We start from the raw sequence: 8,008 nt of genomic DNA, 5'->3' as shown, positions 1-8,008 counted from the left end.
GTGTGTTTCTAGAAATTTATCCATTTCCTCTAGGTTTTCAAATTTGTTGGAGTATAGTTTTTCATAATATTCCATTATAATCCTTTTTATTTCAGTTGGGTCTATTGTAATGTCCCCCGTTTCATTTCTTATTTGGGTTATTTGTGTCCTCTCCTGTTTTTCTTTTGTCAGTCTGCCCAGTGGTTTGTCTATTTTGTTGATTCTTTCAAAGAACCAACTTTTGGTTTTGTTGATTCTTTCTATTGTGTTTCTGTTCTGTATTTCATTTATTTCTGCTCTGATATTTACTATTTCCTTTCTTCTGGTGGTTGTGGGATTTTTTTGCTGTTCTCTTTCTATTTTTTTGGGTTGTGTAGTTAATGTTTTGATTTTGTCGCTTTCTTCTTTTTTGATGTGTGCATCTATTGCTATAAATTGTCTTCTGAGGACTGCCTTTGCTGTGTCCCAAAGGTTTTGGTATGATGTGTTTTTATTCTCACTTGATTCTAGGAATTTTTTGATTTCATCTCCGACTTCTTCTATCACCCAGTGATGTGTAAGAAGGGTATTATTCAGTTTCCGTGTAATTGATTTTTTTTCCTTTCTTTCTATTGTTAATTTCTACCTTGATGGTATTGTGGTCAGAGAAGATACTTTGAATTATCTCAATGTTTTGTACCTTGTTGATCTCTCTAAATCTTGATTTCCTCATTTATAAAGTATAAATGATAGTGGTTATTTCATAGACTTGTGAGGATTTTACATATATGTATGTGGCAGTTAGCAAAGTGATTGATATATAACAAGCATTCAATAATTTATTATTTATTATCATAGTTGATTCCTTCCTTTTCATTAACCTCACATCCAGATGATCACCAAATCTTCTTGTTCCTATCTGCTAATCAACCTCTTCTACAAATGTCTTTCTAATGCACCCACTTCTTACACCTCTAGTACTAAGATTTTTAAGCCACTAATGTTCCTTAGGAAAATTATTTCAATAGACTTTCAACGGATTTCTTTGCCTCTAATCTTGCCAGACTTTAACCCATTTTCCACCCTTAACCCAGAATAATCTTCCTAAATCATGTATCTGATTGTGCAATTCCACTGCTTATAAACCTTCAACAACTTTCCATTGCTTAAAAAATGGAGTCCAAATGTCTTCATAGGGCATCTATAGTCTCATGGTCTGGCATCTACTAGTCTCTCCAGCCTCATTACTCCATGCCCACTCATTATGAACCACAAGTGTAGGCACGTGCCTGTCTCTTTCAAAGTTCTCGTGTACTTTGCACTTGAGTTTCCTCCTGAAATCCCTTACCTCTTTCTCTTTTCCTTGCTAACGCCTATTCATCTTTCAGATCCTGGTTCCCCAGTCTGGGTTACAGGTACCTCCTTATGTACTTCTTTAGCTCTTAGATCACTCTTATCACTTCAAACAATATTAAAATCGCCCATTTATCTTCTCCTAGGCTTATTATCCCTTGAGGGTGTTAAAAAGCAAAGATGCCACTTTAAGGACTAAGGCAGGCCTGACCCAAGCCATGGTATTTTTCATCGCCTCATATGCGTGTGAAAGCTGGACAATGAATAAGGAAGACTGAAGAAGAATTGATGTCTTGAATTATGGTGTTGTTGAAGAATATTGAATATACTATGGACTGCCGGAAGAATGAACAAATCTGTCTTGGAAGAAGCACAACCAAAATGCTCATTAGAAGCAAGGATAGCGAAACTTCATCTCACATACTTTGGACATGTTATCAGGAGGGATCAGTCCTTGGAGAAGGACATCAGACTTGGTAAAGCAGACAAGTCAGCGAAAAAGAGGAAGACCCTCAAAGAGTTGGATTGACACAGTGGCTGCAACAATGGGCTCAAACATAGCAATGATTGTGAGGATGCCACAGCACTGGGCAGTGTTTCATTGTGTTGTACATATGGTCGCTATGAGTCGATTCAATTTGATGAGAGCTAACAACAACAGGGTTACTATGAGTTGGAATCCACTCAACAGCAACGGGTTTAGGGTTGCCAAATTTAACACAGAAAAATACAGGACACTCAATTAAATTTGAATTTCAGATAAATGATTAATAAATTTTTAGTGTAAATATGCACCATGTAGCCCTACCTTCTTCTGACTAGACTTCGCTCACCTGAGAGCAGAGGTCACCATATTTCCCAGTACCTAGTATTTTGCTTTGCCCACTGCATACACTCAATAAATATTTGCTAACTAAATGAGTGAACTATGTCATGAAGTCCAAATGTATTTTCTTTATTTGCTTATTGTGCACTGACATTTTCCAGATCTGTAATTTTGGTGCCATGTTCATCACGAAGCATGCTCTTCTAGTTCCATTGTCTATCTTTCATGTGTGTTTTAAAGCAAGCTGAGGATTTAGATATTGGCCACATCTACCTCCATTTGCCTTAGCATCAACGGCTTGAAATGCCCATGTTTGGAATTTTCACCATGTCAGCAAGGAGTTGAAATTCCAATCACACTTTCCATGAAAAAATAAAACAAAAACAAAATGTAACTTTCACAACTCAACTGTCTTTTCTTTTTTTGATCAGTTTGAAGGGCTTTTTTTAAAATTGTACTTCAGGTGAAGGCTTACAGAACAAATAGTTTCTCATGAAACAGTAGTACACGTATTGTTTTATGACATTGGTTAACAACCCCACAACTTGTCAACCCTCTCCCTTCTCGACCTTTTCTTTTTTTTTTTGGTGAAAATATACATAGCCAAAGATGCACCATTTCAAAAATTTCTACATTCACAGTTCAGTGACATCGACTACGCTCTTGCAATTGTGCTGCTATTCTCACTTTAGATGAAGGCTTATAGAACAAAATAGTTTCTCATTTAACAGTTAGTACACGTTACCCTATGACAATGGTTAACAACCTCACAACGCATCAACACTATCCTTACTCAACCTTGGGTTCCTTATCACCAGCTTCCTTGTCCTTTTCTGCCTTCTGGCCCTTTTTCTTGGACTGCTGTACCTCACTGGTCCCATTTGGTTTTATGGGGCTGTCCACTCCCAGGCTGAACGGTGAACCTTGGTGATTACTTCACCACTGAGCTAAAAGGGTGTCTGGGGGCCATACTCTCGGGCTTGAAGGGCTTTTGTTCTCTCTGATACAAATGTTTTCTGTTCATGCATAGCAAAGACGTAATCTTATCTCTAAGATTTATTTACCCAAAGAATCACTAGTTGTGGGAAGGAGCAAGGTTTTGAATTTTTATTAATTTGGGATGCAAGTTCACCTGAGAATTAACTTGCAGATCTCCAATAGGAAACTTTTCAAAATAAAAGTATAACTAAAGGAAAGTTCTCAGACATTTTTTAACCAGTAAACTTACGTGGTTTAGTGGGCCAAGCAGAGGCTTTTCTTTCTGCACACTGTGATTGGAATAGAAGCAAAGCCGTCTTAGGGTAAATTCTTTATGCGTTAAACCACTGAATGTGTTTCATCCAGAGAGAACAACAGAAGCCCTCAGCTATTTTGTAAAATTTGAGAAAAGAAAAATCCTGTGGGGCCTGGGCTCTCCATTCTCTGCAGCGATTGGCTAGCTCTTCTCTCTTTAATTATGCTTGTTCAGTGGTCTAGTCTAACAAACAAAATGCTGGACTGCTTTCAAAGCACGGACAAAACACCGTACTATATTCTCCAATACATTATCCTGAAGGCCGAGTAACCATGGGGATCACACCCAAGAATGTTCTGCAAATGAGATGAAACAAAACCTTCCACACTCATTAAACAAATCTTTTCCTGTTTTTGAGTAACAGTAATACCAATGGCTTTTAGCCTTTTTTGTGACTATATGATTTACACATAACTGAGATGAAAAAATAAAAACAAAAACAAAACACAAAAAAAGAATCTATAAGAAATGAAAGGCATACACCAACTATGTTTCCCAGGGGATTAAACACATTAAAATCAAGAGGCACTCTCATTGTAAGATTTAATTGAACTATTTTTCAGTAGCTGGTATTTAGTTTGCTTTATTTATATTTAATGTAGCTGTAAGTAGGAAGCCTGTAAATTGGGTCTCTGGGCTAATCATGCTGATGTGTTTAGGATGAAACTCCGGGGGCTTTGCATACCAGAGTTCGGTGGCCAGGTCAGCGCTGGGTTATTGAGTTTCTAAGGTTGAGGATGGACCGGGTTAGTGTATGCTCTTCCAGATAAGGAAAACAAAATTGCATCTGGAGGCAACAAGAAGAGTCAAGAATAATTTGCAGTGAGTAAGCAAAATGAAATCCTGCAGAAGGTCAAGTTCGTTTTCACCAGGAGGTGTCACTGTTGTCAACCCACATTACCCCAGAAAGAGGGAAGATAAGAGGCTGTGGCTGGCATCATTTGACAGTAACAGGAGACAGTTTTTCTAGGCCCTTCTTTGTTTCCTCCCTCCCTTCCTCCCTTCGTAGTATTAGGATGTTGGTGTTTATACTGCCTGCCTATCTCTGCTACAAGTGGTGGATGGGTTAAAATGCTGTTATTGTAACTAGAAGGAAAAATTCAGCAGCGTGGGAAGAATAGAGGGAAATTCATGTAATTTTTGGGTCACCAACTCAGATACACGGCACCTTTTTCCCTCTTATTTGTGACTTAACGACTCTAAGCTAATGAAATTTTAATACCGTAAAGTTCTGAGAACTGACCTCTTTCCGTCTCTGTATTCCTGCATGACTCAGTAAAATTCCTTAAGATTATAAATAATAGGTAGAGCAGACAGTCTTCTGCGTTCACATTCTGTGCTATTATTTAGGTTTTTAAAAACGGCATCAAAATCTTCCCAGTGGTTTTTATTTTCTCTCAGGCTCCGAAGTCCAACAGTTTAAGTTCAGTTCTGGGCTGTTTGTAATCCAGCTATGTAATCTTCTTAGCAAAATTATTTACTCTGTCAAAGCCTCAGTTTCTTCCTAGGTAAAATGAAGATAATAATGCTACTTACCCTCATAAGATTATTGTGAGGATTAAGGAGAATACATGAAATAATATATGCAAAGCACTTGGCGCAGCATCTGGCATGTAGTTCAAGCTAAGTAAAGGTTAGTTTCATTACTAAGTATTAATACTGACATTTGGGCAGTAGAAAGGCCATAGCAAGGTTTGGCAGTCTCATTGTCCTTTCAAACTTTCCTAACTTATCTATTGACATTTCCTTGAGATTTGGGACATGAACTTATATCTTCATTTCTCTTTACATCTCCATTATCTGACCTTGTGCTCTATTGAGTTGATGCACAACAAAATTTATTGATGATGCTTCCTATGACATTTTTCCCTGTTGGAAGGTGGTGATTTCAATTGCTTTTGCTCTTTCCTTTCTGCTGCTCCAAGCGCTTCCCTTTCTTCAAAGTCCAGATCAACTTCTCTCTTCAGGTGAAGCCTTTCCCATCTTTCTTTGGTTACATTTCTGAATCACTAGAAGTCGATATTCCACAAACTTGATTATTACTATTATTAGTGCTCTTTTTTTCCAGTAGTGTAAGGAGCCCTGGTGGCCCCAAAGGCTAAGCACTTGGCTGCTAACTGAAAGATTGGCAGGTAGAACCCACTCAGCCACTTCAAGGGAGACAGACCTGACTATCTGCTTTCTGTAAAGATTACAGCCTAGAAAACACTATGGGGCAGTTCTACTCTGTCACATGGAGTCTCTATGAGTCAGAATTGACTAGGTGGCTCCTGACAACAACAACACTGTTAGACGCACAAGCTCTAGTGCTTCAAATAGATTTTTTTGTTTCTAAAGAGTTGGAGGAACATTTCTGTCCTCCTTTTATTTCCTGTAGCAACCAGCTTAGTTCTGAGAATACAGGAGGAATTGAATACATGTTTGTCACTGGTTGTTTTATTTAGAGTTCAGAATGTCAGGGGAACGTGTTGAGACAACACAAGCAAGTAATTTTACAACTTGAAGTAAGACTAAGGAATCCAATGGGGACTCAGGATTGGAGGTGGAAAAGAAGGCCTTTGAGAGAAGTCAGAGGGACCAGTCTGGCAATTTAAATCTGAAAGAAAAACAAGCTACAACTGATGGGCAAAAATGCAGCCCTGTGTGAAAGAGACCGTGAGCTGTCCGGGAAACAGTGCTAGCAACCCAGATTTGGGTCCTGACTCTATTAGCAATCGGTTATGTGCCCTTGAGAAAACCATGTAACTTCCCTGGGTCCATGTTCCTTTGACTGTAAAATCACAAGCTTGGATTAGCTGAAATCTGAGACTTCAGTTGGTTCTAAAACTGTTTCTAAGATGGGCAAGAACAAAATAAACCATGGTAGACAAAGCAGGGAGGGCAATTTCCTGGGCTTCCAGGGGTTTCTTTCTCCTCTCCCAAAGTATAAAAGAAATAGTATGGGGTGAAGCCTGGGCCTTGCCCTGTCATTGACTCACTGTGTATCATGCATTCTTTCATCCAACAAATGTTGATGAAGTCCTACTATGTGTCAGGCACTGCGATGGGTGCTGGTGATGAAATGGTGCATGCAACAGACATGTCCTTGCCTCTTGGAGTTTACAGTCTAATGGTGAAGACAGTTACAGAAACGTTAAGATGCAACTGTGATGTGTGCTAAAAACATATACTTGGTGGGTGAGAGGGACCTAACTTATACCAGGACTTGGGGAGGCTTCTGGGTGGACAGTAACTAGGTGAATGGCAGGCAGAGGGGGACAGGGCTAAACAGCAGAGAAAGGAAAAGAGCATATGCGAAGATCCTTTGGTGGGAGGGAGAATGACAAGTTTGGAAAATAGAAGAAGGGCAGTGCAGCTGGAGCTCAGAGAACTAAAGAAGAGACTGGCTTGAGATAATTCAGAAGCGATAGGACTCAGACTGTTCAGGGCCTTGTAAAACATCTGAAGAACATCGTTCTTTATTTTTAGAACAACAAGAAACCACAAGTGGGAAAGTGGGGCTGATCAGCCACGGTGAGTGCATTACAGGGGGCTGGGGTAGGTGTGGAGTCTCTGGGTGGTGAAAGGGTTAATGTGCTGGGCTACTAACTGAAAGGTTGGAGGTTCAAGTTCACCGAAAAGCACCTCAGAAGAAAGGCCTGGCAATCTACTTCTGAAAAATCAGCCATTGAAAACCCTATGGAGCACGGTTCTAGTCTGAAACACATGGAGTTGCCATGAGTTGGAGTCAACCTGACGGCAACTGGTTGGTAGAGTGGGTGTGAGTCAGATCAGTTGGGAGGCTGGTGCAGGAATTCAGATGAGTTATAATCATCGCTTGGTCTAGGGAGATAATGGTGGAGAGAAAGTGACACAGCATTTTCAGAATCTCAGTTTCTTCATCTGTAAAGAAAAGGTCTGAGCTAAACACTAGAATCCTTTCTGGTGATTTCCACAGATGAGTGGAATGGAAACACTTTGGGAGGAGACTGTATTTATGTGTGACCACATGGCTGTTGTCAGCTACGCCAATGTGTACAAATATGTACTCTTACATACTACTTTTAGGGTGGTGTCTTTTCCTGGGTCTGGAGGTGTTCTCAGAAATCCTAAGACATTCATTTCATCAGAGTGCCAGCCAAGGTCCAAACTTATCCATAGAACTTCAGGAAACTGTATTTTATCAATTTAATTTTGAGTCAAATTACAATGCAGCATGAGGGATTACTTGAATTTTCCTCTGAGTGAAAACTCTCTGTTTTTTTGATTTTATAGAAAACACTAGACACAACAAAATAAACAGCTTCATCTATTAGCTTTAATGCTGGGTCCAATGGAAGAACTGATGAGAGCACTTTCGAAATATGTTCCCTTAGGAAGCATAAATCCCATGAAAATCTCAATAATTTCATACCATGACCAACGGCTTCTTGGTATAACAGGAAGAGGGGCAATATATTATAATTTTTACAGCATTTTCTCTGACTAGAAAAATACATGCGAATTGCAGAAAGATTGGAAAAGGCAGAACGCTACAAAAAAGAACATTAAGGATTTCTCATAATCCCACTACCTAGAGATAAATGGTTTAATATTTT

This window comes from Trichechus manatus, unplaced genomic scaffold (assembly GCF_000243295.1).
Source record: "Trichechus manatus latirostris isolate Lorelei unplaced genomic scaffold, TriManLat1.0 scaffold00081, whole genome shotgun sequence".
Classification (NCBI taxonomy): Eukaryota; Metazoa; Chordata; class Mammalia; order Sirenia; family Trichechidae; genus Trichechus; species Trichechus manatus.
Note: the sequence above shows the minus strand (reverse complement) of the source record.